Source organism: Odocoileus virginianus, chromosome 10, assembly GCF_023699985.2.
Source record: "Odocoileus virginianus isolate 20LAN1187 ecotype Illinois chromosome 10, Ovbor_1.2, whole genome shotgun sequence".
Lineage (NCBI taxonomy): Eukaryota > Metazoa > Chordata > Mammalia > Artiodactyla > Cervidae > Odocoileus > Odocoileus virginianus.
Genome location: NC_069683.1, coordinates 71,550,511 through 71,566,034, shown reverse-complemented (window position 1 = coordinate 71,566,034; position 15,524 = coordinate 71,550,511). Strand labels below are relative to the sequence as shown.

General features: G+C 37.2%; 1 non-coding gene across 1 annotated transcript; it reads right to left on the bottom strand.

Annotated features, from left to right (window-relative positions):
• Window positions 1-8,510: 8,510 nt before the first annotated feature.
• Window positions 8,511-8,617, bottom strand: LOC139037291 (U6 spliceosomal RNA). Its single transcript, XR_011490112.1, has one exon. It is a non-coding gene; the product is annotated as a U6 spliceosomal RNA (small nuclear RNA).
• Between the last annotated feature and the right edge of the window lie 6,907 nt (window positions 8,618-15,524).

Below are 15,524 nucleotides of genomic sequence, written 5' to 3'. Positions count from 1 at the left end.
TTTAAAATTCCCTATTACTCCCCCATTACGCCTCAACTTACACGTTCATATATTTTTACGATTTTTTTTAATCAGGAAAAAAAAAAAAAAATTTCTTTTTCTTTCCTTTTGTATATTTTCTATTTTTTCTCTTTTATTCTCTTTTAAAATTCCCTATTACTCCCCCATTACTCCTCAACTTTCATTTTCATATATTTTACGATTTTTTTAATTAGGAAAGAGAAAAAATTTTTTTTTTTTTCTTGTTTTTGCCTTCTATTTCCTTTTAAAGTCCTCTAATACTCCTCTATTATTCCTTCATTTTCATTTTCATTTCACTATAACCTTGCCAAAAAAAAAAAAAAAGAGAGAGAAACCCTATTTTTAAACCAAACTTCATATACTTTTCTAATTTTTTTGGGTGTTTTTGTTTTTGTTTTTAAAAATTGTATTTCAAAGAGTCTAACCTCTACACTAGATTTTTAATCTTTGTTTTTCAGTATGTGATATAAATTTTTGGACATTTAAGAAACCAATATTCAGTTCCCATTTCTATTTAGGAGTGTGGTGATTACTCTCCCACTTTTGACTCTCTAATTTCTACCTCAGAACACCTCTATTTCCTCCTTTCCCCTTCTCTTCCCAGTCCAATTCTGTGAATCTTTGTGGGTGTCTGGGCTACAGAGAACACTTTGGGAACAGATAACTGTGTAGATCTGTCTCTCTCCTCTTGAGTCCCCTTTTTCTCCTCCTGCTTACCTCTATCTCCTTCCTCCCTCTCCTATTCTTCATGTAACTATGTGAATCTCTCTGGTGGTCTCTCACAGTGGGGAATCTTTTCACCATTAACCTAGAAGTTTTATTATCAGTGCTGTATAGTTGGAGAAGTCTTGAGACAATTGGAAGAATAAAACTGAAATCCAGAGGCAGGAGACTTAAGCCCAAAACCTGAGAAAACCAGAAAACTCCTGACTACACGGAACATTAAGGAATAAGAGACCATCCAAAAGCCTCCATACCTACACTAAAATCAACCACCACCCAAGAGCCAATAAGCTCTAGTACAAGACATACCACACAAATTCTTTAGCAACACAGGAACATAGACCTGAGTGTCAACATACAGGCTATCCAAAGTCACACCTAACACAAAGACCCATCGCAAAACTCATTACTGGACACTCCACTGCACTCCAGAGAGCAGAAATCCAATTCCACGCACCAGAACGCTGTCACAAGCCTCCCTAACCAGGAAAACTTGACAAACCAATCGTTCAACCCCACCCACTGGGTGAAACCTCCACAATAAAAAGGAACCACAGACCACAAGAATATAGAAAGCCCACTCCAGACACAGCAATCTAAACAAGATGAAAAGGCAGAGAAATACCCAACAGCTAAAGGAACATGAAAAAAGCCCACCAAGCCAAACAAAAGAGGAGGAAATAGGGAATCTACCTGAAAAAGAATTTAGAATAATTATAATAAAAATGATCCAAAATCTTGAAAACAAAATGGAGTTACAAATAAATAGCCTGGAGACAAAGATTGAGAAGATGCAAGAAAGGTTTAACAAGGACCTAGAAGAAATAAAAAAAAGTCAATTACAAATTAATAATGAAATAAATGAGATCAAAAACACTCTGGAGGGAACCATGAGTAGAATAACAGAGACAGAAGATAGGATAAGTGAGTTAGAAGATAAAATGGTGGAAATAAATGAAGCAGAGAGGAAAAAAGAAAAAAGAATCAAAAGAAATGAGGACAACCTCAGGGACCTCTGGGACAATGTGAAACGCCCCAACATTCGAATCATAGGAGTCCCAGAAGAAGAAGACAAAAAGAAAGGCCATGAGAAGATACTCGAGGAGATAATAGCTGAAAACTTCCCGAAAATGGGGAAGGAAGTAGCCACCCAAGTCCAAGAAACCCAGAGAGTCCCAAACAGGATAAACCCAAGGCGAAACACCCCAAGACACATATTAATCAAATTAACAAAGATCAAGCACAAAGAACAAATATTAAAAGCAGCAAGGGAGAAACAACAAATAACACACAAAGGGATTCCCATAAGGATAACAGCTGATCTATCAATAGAAACCCTTCAGGCCAGAAGGGAATGGCAGGACATACTTAAAGTAATGAAAGAGAATAACCTACAACCTAGATTACTCTACCCAGCAAGGATCTCATTCAGATATGAAGGAGAACTCAAAAGCTTTACAGACAAGCAAAAGCTGAGAGAATTCAGCACCACCAAACCAGCTCTTCAACAAATACTAAAGGATCTTCTCTAGACAGGAAACACAGAAAGGTGGTGTAAACGTGAACCCCAAACAACAAAATAAATGGCAACGGGACCATACCTATCAATAATTACCTTAAATGTAAATGGGTTGAATGCCCCAACCAAAAGACAAAGGCTGGCTGAATGGATACAAAAGCAAGACCCCTATATATGCTGTCTACAAGAGACCCACCTCAAAGCAAGGGACACATACAGACTAAAAGTGAAGGGCTGGAAAAAAATATTCCACGCAAACGGAGACCAAAAGAAAGCAGGAGTCGCAATACTCATATCAGATAAAATAGACTTTCAAATAAAGGCTGTGAAAAGAGACAAGGATGGACACTACATAATGATCAAAGGATCAATCCAAGAAGAAGATATAACAATTATAAATATATATGCACCCAACACAGGAGCACCGCAATATGTAAGGCAAACGCTAACGAGTATGAAAGAGGAAATTAATAGCAACACAATAATAGTAGGAGACTTTAATACCCCACTCACAACTATGGATAGATCAACTAAACAGAAAATGAACAAGGAAACACAAACTTTAAAGGACACAATGGACCAGCTAGACCTTATTGACATCTATAGGACGTTTCACCCCAAAACAAACAACTTCACCTTTTTCTCAAGTGCACACGGAACCTTCTCCAGAATAGATCATATCCTGGGCCATAAATCTAGTCTTGGTAAATTCAAAAAAATTGAAATCATTCCAGTCATCTTTTCTGACCACAGTGCAGTAAGATTAGATCTCAATTACAGGAAAAAAATTATTAAAAATTCAAACATATGGAGGCTAAACAACACGCTTCTGAATAACCAACAAATCATAGAAGAAATCAAAAAAGAAATCAAAACATGCATAGAAATGAATGAAAATGAAAACACAACAACCCAAAACCTATGGGACACTGTAAAAGCAGTGCTAAGGGGAAGATTCATAGCATTACAGGCCTACCTCAAGAAACAAGAAAAAAGTCAAATAAATAACCTAACTCTACACCTAAAGCAACTAGAGAAGGAAGAAATGAAGGACCCCAGGGTTAGTAGAAGGAAAGAAATCTTAAAAATTAGGGCAGAAATAAATGCAAAAGAAACTAAAGAGACCATAGCAAAAATCAACAAAGCTAAAAGCTGGTTTTTTGAAAAAATAAACAAAATTGACAAACCATTAGCAAGACTCATTAAGAAACAAAGGGAGAAGAACCAAATTAACAAAATTAGAAACGAAAATGGAGAGATCACAACAGACAACACTGAAATACAAAGGATCATAAGAGACTACTACCAGCAGCTCTATGGCAATAAAATGGACAACTTGGAAGAAATGGACAAGTTCTTAGAGAAGTATAACTTTCCAAAACTGAATCAGGAAGAATTAGAAGATCTTAACAAACCCATCACAAGCAAGGAAATCGAAACTGTAATCAGAAATCTTCCAGCAAATAAAAGCCCAGGACCAGATGGCTTCACAGCTGAATTCTACCAAAAATTCAGGCAAGAGCTAACACCTATCTTACTCAAACTCTTCCAGAAAATTGCAGAAGAAGGTAAACTTCCAAACTCATTCTATGAGGCCACCATCACCCTAATTCCAAAACCAGACAAAGATGCCACCAAAAAAGAGAACTACAGGCCAATATCACTGATGAACATAGATGCAAAAATCCTTAACAAAATTCTAGCAAACAGAATCCAACAACATATTAAAAAAATCATACACCATGACCAAGTGGGCTTTATCCCAGGAATGCAAGGATTCTTTAATATCCGCAAATCAATCAATGTAATACACCACATTAACAAATTGAAAGATAAAAACCATATGATTATCTCAATAGATGCAGAAAAAGCCTTTGACAAAATTCAACATCCATTTATGATTAAAACTCTCCAGAAAGCAGGAATAGAAGGAACATACCTCAACATAATAAAAGCTATATACGACAAACCCACAGCAAGCATCACCCTCAATGGTGAAAAATTGAAAGCATTCCCCCTGAAATCAGGAACAAGACAAGGGTGCCCACTCTCACCACTACTATTCAACATAGTTTTGGAAGTGCTGGCCACAGCAATCAGGGCAGAAGAAGAAGTAAAAGGAATCCAGATAGGAAAAGAAGAAGTGAAACTCTCGCTGTTTGCAGATGACATGATCCTCTACATAGAAAACCCTAAAGACTCCACCAGAAAATTACTAGAGCTAATTAATGAATACAGTAAAATTGCAGGATATAAAATTAACACACAGAAATCTCTTGCATTCCTATACACTAACAATGAGAAAACAGAAAGAGAAATTAAGGAATCGATACCATTCACCATTGCAACAAAAAGAATAAAATACTTGGGAGTATATCTACCTAAAGAAACAAAAGACCTATACATAGAAAACTATAAAACACTGATGAAAGAAATCAAAGAGGACACAAACAGATGGAGAAATATACCGTGTTCATGGATTGGAAGAATCAATATTGTCAAAATGGCTATTCTACCCAAAGCAATCTATAGATTCAATGCAATCCCTATCAAACTACCAAAGGTATTTTTCACAGAACTAGAACAAATAATTTCACAGTTTGTATGGAAATACAAAAAACCTCGAATAGCCAAAGTAACCCTGAGAAAGAAGAATGGAACTGGAGGAATCAACCTGCCTGACTTCGGACTATACTACAAAGCCACAGTCATCAAGACAGTATGGTACTGGCACAAAGACAGAAATATAGATCAATGGAACAGAATAGAAAGCCCAGAGATAAATCCACGAACCTATGGTCACCTTATCTTCGACAAAGGAGGCAAGGATATACAATGGAAAAAAGACAACCTCTTTAACAAGTGGTGCTGGGAAAACTGGTCAACCACCTGTAAAAGAATGAAACTAGAACACTTTCTAACACCATACACAAAAATAAACTCAAAATGGATTAAAGATCTAAATGTAAGACCAGAAACTATAAAACTCCTAGAGGAGAACATAGGCAAAACACTCTCTGACATAAATCACAGCAGGATCCTCTATGACCCACACCCCAGAATTTTAGAAACAAAAGCAAAAATAAACAAATGGGACCTAATGAAACTTAAAAGCTTTTGCACAACAAAGGATACTATAAGCAAGGTGAAAAGACAGCCCTCAGATTGGGAGAAAATAATAGCAAATGAAGCAACAGACAAAGGATTAATCTCAAATATATACAAGCAACTCCTCCAGCTCAACTCCAGAAAAATAAATGACCCAATCAAAAAATGGGCCAAAGAACTAAACAGACATTTCTCCAAGGAAGACATACGGATGGCAAAAAAACACATGAAAAGATGCTCAACATCACTCATTATCAGAGAAATGCAAATCAAAACCACAATGAGGTACCATTATACACCAGTCAGGATGGCTGCTATCCAAAAGTCTACAAGCAATAAATGCTGGAGAGGGTGTGGAGAAAAGGGAACCCTCTTACACTGTTGGTGGGAATGCAAATTAGTACAGCCACTATGGAAAACAGTGTGGAGATTCCTTAAAAAGCTGGAAATAGATCTGCCATATGACCCAGCAATACCACTTCTAGGCATACACACTGAGGAAACCAGATCTGAAAGAGACACGTGCACCCCAATGTTCATCGCAGCACTGTTTATAATAGCCAGGTCATGGAAGCAACCTAGATGCCCATCAGCAGACGAATGGATGAGGAAGCTGTGGTACATATACACCATGGAATATTACTCAGCCATCAAAAAGAATTCATTTGAATCAGTTCTAATGAGATGGGTGAAACTGGAACCCATTATACAGAGCGAAGTAAGCCAGAAAGATAAAGACCATTACAGTATACTAACACATATATATGGAATCTAGAAAGATGGTAACGATAACCTTATATGCAAAAAAAGAAAAAAGAGACTCAGATGTATAGAACAGACTTGTGGACTCTGTGGGAGAAGGCGAGGGCGGGATGTTTCAAGAGAACAGCATCGAAACATGTATATCTAGGGTGAAACTGATCACCAGCCCAGGTTGGATGCATGAGACAAGTGCTCAGGCCTGGTGCACTGGGAAGACCCAGAGGGATGGGGTGGAGAGGGAGGTGGGAGGGGGGACCGGGATGGGGAATACATGCAAATCCATGGCTAATTCATTTCAATGTATGACAGAAACCACTGCAATGTTGTAAATAATTAGCCTCCAACAAATAAAAAATAAAATTAAAAAAAAAAAAAATAAAAAATAAATATGTCATGCCACTCCCTTTTGGTCTGCCGAGTTTCTGCTGATAAATCAGCTGATAGCCTTATGAGGATTCCCTTGCATGCTATTAACTGCTTTACTCTTGTTGATTTTAATAATTTTTTCTTTCTCTTTAATTTTTGTCAGTTAGATTACTATCTGTCTCAGCATTTCCTCCTTGGCCTGGGACTCTGTATTTCCTGGATTTGAGTGACCATTTCCTTTCTCATGTTTGGGAAATTTTCAGCTATTATTTCTTTGAAAAATTTCCAATATTCTTTCTTTTTACCTCTTCTCCTTCTGTGAACACTATAATGAAATTGTTAGTGCATTTAATGTTGTCTCAAAGATCTCTTAGGCTGTTCAGTTCAGTTCAGTTCAGTTCAGTTCACTGGCATTGAGTCAGTGATACCATCCAACCATCTCATCCTCTGTTGTCCCTTTCTCCGCCTGCCCTCAATCTTTCCCAGAATCAGGGTCTTTTCCAATGAGTCAACTCTTCGAATGAGGTGGCCAAAGTATTGGAGTTTCAGCTTCAGCATCAGTCCTTCCAATGAACACTCAGGACTAATCTCCTTTAGGATAGACTGGTTGGATCTCCTTGCAGTCCAAGAGACTCTCAAGAGTCTTCTCCAACACCACAGTTCAAAAGCATCAATTCTTCAGCACTCAACTTTTTTCACAGTCCAACTCTCACATCCATACATGACCACTGGAAAAACCATAGCCTTGACTAGGTGGACCTTTGTTAACAAAGTAATGTCTCTGCTTTTTAATATGCTGTCTAGGTTGGTCAAAACTTTCCTTCCAAGGAGTAAATGTCTTTTAATTTCATGGCTGCAATCACCATCTGCAGCAATTTGGGAGTTAAAAAAATGAAGCCAGCCACTGTTTCTCCATCTATTTGTCATGAAGTGATGGGGCAGAATAGCATGATCTTAGTTTTCCAAATGTTGATCTTTTTTGTTTTTTTAGTTTTTATTTTTATTTTTTATTAGTTGGAGGCTAATTACTTTACAATATTGTAGTGGATTTTGTCATACATTGACATGAATCAGCCATGGATTTACATGTGTTCCCCATCCCAATTCCCCATCCCACCTCCTTCTCCGCCTGATCCTTCTGGTTCTTCCCAGTGAACCAGGTCTGAGCACTTGACTCATGCATCCAACCTGGGGTGGTGATCTGTTTTACCCTAAATAATACACATGTTTCGATGCTGTTCTCTTGAAACATCCCACCCTTGCCTTCTCCCACAGAGTCCAAAAGTCTGTTCTATACATCTGTGTCTCTTTTTCTGTTTTGCATATAGGGTTATCATTACCATCTTTCTAAATTCCATATATATGTGTTAGTATACTGTAATGGTCTTTATCTTTCTGGCTTACTTCACTCTGTATAATGGGCTCCAGTTTCATCCATTTCATTAGAACTGATTCAAATGAATTATTTTTAATGGCTGAGTAATATTCCATGGTGTATATGTACCACAGCTTCCTTATCCATTCATCTGCTGATGGGCATCTAGGTTGCTTCCATGTCCTGGCTATGATAAACAGTGCTGTGATGAACATTGGGGTGCACGTGTCTCTTTCAGATCTGGTTTCCTCGGTGTGTATGCCCAGAAGTGGGATTGCTGGGTCATATCGCAGTTCTATTTCCAGTTTTTAAAGAAATCTCCACATTGTTCTCCATAGCGGCTGTACTAGTTTTCACTCCCACCAAGAGTGTAAGAGGGTTCCCTTTTCTCCACACCTTCTCCAGCATTTATTGCTTGTAGACTTTTGGATAGCAGCCATCCTGACTGGCGTGTAATGATACCTCATTGTGGTTTTGATTTGCATTTCTCTGATAATGAGTGATGTTGAGCATCTTTTCATGTGTTTTTTAGCCATCTGTATGTCTTCCTTGGATAAATGTCTGTTTAGTTCTTTGGCCCATTTTTTGATTGGGACATTTATTTTCCTGGAGTTGAGCTGGAGGAGTTGCTTGTATAAAAATATGGAATGCTTCACGAATTTGCGTGTCATCCTTGCGCACGGGCCATGCTAATCTTCTCTGTATCGTTCCAATTTTAGTATATGTGCTGCCGAAGCGAGCACCCAAATGTTGATCTTTAAGCCAACTTTTTCACTCTCCTCTTTCACTTTCATCAAAAGGCTCATTAGTTCTTCTTCACTTTCTGACATAAGGGTGGTGTCATCTGCATATCTGAAGTTATTGATATTTCTCCTGGCAATCTTGATTTCAGCACAAGCACAAGCACAAGCTTGTGCTTCTTCCAGCCCAGCATTTCTCATGATGTACTCTGCATATAAGTTAAATAAACATGGTGAAAATATACAGACTTGACATACTCCTTTCCTTATTTGAAACCAGTCTATTCTTCCACGTCCTGTTCTAACTGTTTCTTCCTGACCTGCATACAGGTTTGTCAAGAGGCAGATCAGGTGGTCTGGTATTCCCATCTCTTTCAGAATTTTCCACAGTTTATTGTGATCCACACAGTCAAGGGCTTTGACATAGTCAACAAAGCAGAAATAGATATTTCACTGGAACTTTCTTGCTTTTTTGATGATCCAGCTGCACTCATTGATTTTCATCTTTTTCTCTATTTTGTTCAATGGCAGTGATTTCCATCATTCTGTCTTCCATCTCACTTATTCATTCTTCTGCCTCATTTAACCTGCTATTAATTCATTGTAGTATATTTTTCATTTTAATTATTTTATTGCTCACCTGTGTTTTTGAGTTCTTCAGTAAACCTTTTTGTATATCTCAGTCGGTGCCTCCTTTCTTTTTCTTAGTTATTGGGGCTTCTCCCCAGTATTACTTGTGGTAAGGAATCCATCTGCCAATGCAGGAGACATAAGAGATGCAGGTTCAATCACTGGGTTGGGAAGATCTGCTGGAGAAGGGCTTGGCAGCCCACTCTAGTACTCTTGCCTGAAGAATCCCATGGACAGAGGAGGCTGGAGGACTACAGCCCATAGGGTCACAAAGAGTTGGACACAACTGAAGCTACTTAACAGGATACATGGATCATCTTTACTATTATCACTCTGAATTCTTTTTCAGGTACATTGCTTATTTCCACCTCACTTAGCTTTTCTGCTGGAGTTTTCTCATTCCTTCGTCTGGGACCCATTCCTCTTCTGTCTCATTTTGCCTCACTTTCTGCAATTGCAGATTCTGTTCCACAGGCTGCAATGTTGTAGTTCTTGCTTGTGTTGTCTTCTTAGTCTGGTCAAGCACATCTAAGAGACTTGGTCAGGCTTCCTATTGACCTAGGGCAGGGATGACTGGTTCCTGCCCACTGGTAGGTAGAATTGTATCTTTCCTTTGGGGAGAGTTGTATCAGGACATGTGTCTACTAGGCCACTGTATGCTCATGAAGACTTTAAGCAGCTTGTCTGTTGATGGATGGGGTTCTGTTGCCATCCTTTTGATTTTTTTAGGCTCAAGGCATCCCAGAACAGGAACCTACAGGCTGTTGGATGGGGCCAGGTCTTGGTGAGAAAATGGCAGCCTCTAAGAGACTCATGTAGCTTAGTACTTCCCAGAATTACTACCACCTATGTCTTCCCCTTCACAGTAAGATATTGCCTGTATCTGCAACAGGCACTCTAATACTAATAGGTAAGTCTGGCTCAGTATCTTATAAGGTTATCACTTTTTTCTCCCTGGGTCCTGGTACACACAAAACCCAGTGAGGATCCTCCAAAAATGGAGTTTTTCTTTCCCTCAGTCTTGTGGAATTACTGTGGTCAAACATCACTGATCTTCAAAGCCAGGCTCTCTGGGGGCTCCTACACCCTTTGCCTGACCCCAAAGTTTGTGAACCTGATTGTGGCTAAGAAATGTCACTCCTGTGGGAGAGCTTCTGTGGTATAACTATTTTCCAGTTTGATCTACTCTATTTACATATTGACTTACTAATTAATAAACATAAGTTTCAATCCTTAAAGAATTTAGTATCTGTCTGGTAGGAGGTGGTATCCATATAGACATAATTGAATAGGCACTGATACTGAATGTAAGGAAGAACTGGAGCCAATGTTAAAAGCTTTATGTGGCACATTTGAAATTATTACACATTAATGTTATAAAGTAGGAATTCAGAGCAAACAAAGGAAAATGAAGGGAATTTCCAAGAATAAAATAATTTTGCCTGTATATTGACATAAGTAAGACTAAGAAGGACTCCCTTCTGATTAGTGAATAACCTTTTTTATTATTATTTCTGAATCTTCCACCTCTCTGTGGAAAGATGGTCCTCTGTATCTTCTTTAGCTACTGAGAAGCCTAGCTATGCTTTAGTTTGGTATTGCTATATATCTGTTCCAGAAAATAGGCCAAGAATGTTCTTCTGGGGAGATTTGTAATAAATATATAAAAAAAGAGAAATAGTTAATTTTTGTAAACTTATAAAATGGCAAGTTATTAACAAAGTGAAATTTCTCATAAACAGGGAAAGAAAGAAAAAAAATCATTAGGAAAATGACAACTATCTCACTTAATCCTCAGAGAGCTATTCAAAGTAAATAATATTACCTTCATTTCATAGATGAAAGAACTGATGTTTAGCTAGCTAGATAGATAACTTTTTCAAAGTCCTGTAGCTTTGACAGGTACTTGAGTAGAAGTGTCAGCATCTAAGAAGCACTATTTTTCCTTGTTAGATTTTTTTAAAATTTAAACTATTTATTTATATTGGAATATAACCAATTAGCAATGTTTTGCTAGTTTCAGGTGAACAGCAAAGATGTATATGTATCCATTCTCCCTCAAAATTTCTCCTACTCAGGCTTCTACATAATATTGAGCAGAGTTCTCTGTGCTATAAAGTAGATTCTTGTTGGTTATCCATTTTAATTAGAGCAGTCCATCCCAAACTCCTTAATTATCCCTTCCCCCAGTTTTTCCCCTAGTAACAAGTTCTCTAAGTCTGTGAGTCTCTTTCCATTTGTGAGTGAAAGTTACTCAGTTGTGCCCAAGTCTTTGTGAGCCCATGGACTCTACAGTCCATGGAATTTTCTGGGCCAGAATGCTGGAGTGGGTATCCATTCCCTTCTCCAGGGGATCTTCTCAACTCAGTGATTGAGCCCAGGTTTCCTGCATTGCAGGCAAATTCTTTACCAGCTGAGTTACTAGGGAACCCATTACATTTTGTAAATAAATTCATTTGCATCATTATTTTTTAGATTCCACATATTAGCAATGTCATACAATATTTCTCCTCATACAACAGTCCTTTTGCTATGATTCTCTGACTTACTTCATTCAGGATGACAACATCTACATTCATCCACCTTGCTGCAAATGACATTATTTCATTTTCTTTTAATTGCTGTGAATATGTACTTCATCCTCTTTATCCATTCTTCTGTTGATGGACATTTAGGTTGCTTCTTGGTCTTGGCTATAGTAAATGGGTTCACAATAAACATTGAGGTGCAGGTATTGTTTTTGAGCATGATTTTAGATGGATATATGCCCAGATGTGGGATTACAGGTCATATGATAGTTCTATTTTTATTTGCCTTTTTATTTTTTATATTAATTGGTTTATTTCAGTTGGAAGATAATTACTTTACAATATTGTGATGGTGTATGCCATACATTTACATGAATCAGCCATGGGTGCCTGCCCAACCCCCATCCTGAACCCCCCCCACTCCATCTTCCTCCCACCCCATCTTGTGGGTTCTCCCAGAGCACCAGCTTTGAATGCCCCGATTCATACATCAATATTGCACTGGTCATCTATTTTATATATGGTAATATACATTTTTGAATGTATATTAAATCATCCCACCCTCTCAAATCATCCCACCCTTGCCTTCTCCCACAGAATCCAAAAGTCTTTCTTTACATCTCTGTCTCTTTTGCTGCCTTGCATATAAGATTGTCATTATCATCTTTCTAAATTCCATATATATGCATTTGCATACAGTGTTGGTGTTTCTCTTTCTGACTTACTTTGATTTGTATAATAGCCTCCAGTTTCATTCATCTCATTAGAACTGATTCAGATGCATTCCTTTTGTGTATATGTACCACCACTTCCTTATTTTTTAAGGAAGTTTCATACTGTTATCCATAGTGGCTGTATCAATTTACATTCTCACCAACAGGGTAGGAGGAGCCCCTTTTCTCCACACACTCTTCAGCATTTTTATTTGTTAATTTTTTGATGATAACCATTTTGTTTGTAGATTGGAAGAATCAACATTGTCAAAATTACATTAACCAGGGCAATCTAAGGTCCAATGTAATCCCTATCAAATTACCTATATAATTTTTAACAGAAAAAAGTATATGTATGTGTGTGTGTGTATATATATACATATATATATACACACACATATATATATATATAAATTTGTATGGAGACACAAAAGACCACAAATAGTGAATGCAATCTTGAGAAGGGAAAATGGAGCTGGAAGAATCAGGCTCTCTGATTTCAGACTATAACTAAAGCTATAGTCATCAAAGCAATATGGTCCTGGAATATAAATAGAAATATAGATCAATGGAACCGGATAGAAAACCCAGAAAAAAACCCATGCACCTATGGTCAAATAACCGATGACAAAAGGGGCAAGACTACAAAATATTGGAAAGACAGTGTCTTTAATAAATGGTGCTGGGAAAACTGGATGGTAATATGTTAAAAAATGAAATTAACTGATTCTTTAACACTATGCAAAAATAAGTTCAAAATGGGTTAAAGACCTAAATGCAAGGTCAGACACTGTAAAACTCTTAAAGGAAAATATAGGCAGAATACTTTCTGACATAAATCACAGCAATATCTTTTTTGACCCATCTCTCAGAATAATGAAAATAAAAATAAAAGTAATCAAATGGGACCTACTTAAACTCAAAAGTTTTGCACAGCATAGGAAACAATAAAGAAAACAAAAAGTCAACCCATAGACTTAAAGAAAATATTTGCAAATTATATGACAGATAAAGGATTAGTCTCCAAATCTACAAATACATGAAGGTCAGCATCATCAAAATAAACAACTCAACACAAGAATGGCAGAAGACCTATATAGACATTTTCCCAAAGAAGATGTACAGATGGCCAACAGGTACATGAAAAGATGTGCAATATCACTAATTATTAGAAATGCACGTCAAAACTACGATGACTTGGATTTACAACTATAAAACTACAATATGACCTCACACCAGTCAAAATGACCATGATCAGAAAATTTCATCTTAGACTCTTCACTCTACTAAATACATCTTAGAGAGATTAAGGAAGGGAAATGAAAAGTAGAGCAAACATTCTCTTAGTTTTTGGACTTTGACCGTTGTTTTAATTCATCTCTTTAAAACTTACATTACCTTTAAATCCTGAAGTTCTGTTAGAAAAGAAAAGAAGAGACCCATAATCTATTTAAACATTTTAGATAATGTACAATAGAGAGTTTAAGAAATTTAAAACATGTTTAAGACCAATAATATCTATATCTGTATCTATATTCATATCAATATATCTATGCCTGTATCTGTATCTATGAACTGATCAATTAATCTATTGACCTATCTGTATTAGATAAGAGAAGTCTTTCAATGCACCATCTTGGTTGTTTTTTTTTTTCCCCCAATTTTAAAGCAACTTACCAACATATCTTTAAAAACTTGTACTTACCAATGCATCTTTATGAACTTGAAACTATGATCTATATCACACAATTTTCCTATAGCATAGAATACTTTTTACTGTGTAGGACTAAATGCAAAATAAGGATCAACGAAAGACAGCAGAAAATAAAATATGAGCCTTTATTGGCACCTATTTTTTCTCTCTTTCCTGATTAAAATCTGCAAGATATTTTACAGGATGGTAGCTTGGTCTCTTTGGGTAGATGGTTAGCCTAAGGTGTGGAAAAAAGAGATAATGAAGTAAAGGAAATGCCAAACTAGAAACAGAAATGAGTCAACGACTGTCTCAGGCAGGTGAAACTAGCCATGTTCGCATACCTCCAAGTTAATAAAATGATGCATAATGTAGATAATTTTGTCCTCCTTTTTTTTTTTTCCCCCTGCAAGATTATAGAAAAAAAGTCTTTCCTAACTATACAGACATTCCATGGCATCAGATGGGTCCACAGGTTCTATTGTAAGATTTTTCTCAGCATTCTAGAACTGCAACATATTCTCGCTGTCTGTTTGAATTTGTGTTCCAAAAGAGCAACTTGTCACTGACTGCCAAAAGTAGGCTGGCCTGTCTGTCAGTGTTGTTTCCTAGTATGGCTAAGATAGTCTGCTAAATGCTGTATTCAATCTGTCTGAATGTATGCTTTCAATTTTATCTGCAACTCTTACACTTTTGTCTCTAATTTTTTCAACTATGTGTCCAAAAATTAACTGCCTGCCCTAGTCTATACCATATTACACATTTTTTTTTTTTTTGAGATGTCTGCTTGAGGACATCATATTTGTTAGTCTTATGTAACATGCTGAGAATTTTTTCAGAGAAACAAATTGCATAAAATCCTGGTTCTGTATGGTTTCAGGCAGGCCCAAATGCTGGAGAAAATCACATATATACTTTCCTGATAGCTCAGACAGTAAAGAATCCACCTTCAATGCCAGACACCAGAGTTCAATTCCTAAGTCAGGAAGATCCTCTGAAGAAAGAAATGGCTACCTACTCCAGTATTCTTGCCTGGATAATTCCATGGCCAGAGGAGGCTGGCAGGCTATAGTCCGTGGGTAGCAAAGAGTTGGACATCACTGAGAGACTAACACTTTTAGGTCATGTATATAATACACCTTTTAATCTCTCTGTCTCACACTATTATTTAGGATGTGGCTGCTTGATTATTTCATCTGGAGGCTCAGTTGTGGTCAGGTTACTCTCCTACTCAGGCACTTCAGTGGCTCTACATTGCCTAATGAAAAAAAAAGAAATACACAGGCTCAGCTTTCTGGTGCCCTTAACTGTCATATCCCTCTATTTATTCCTGGACTCTTCCCTAT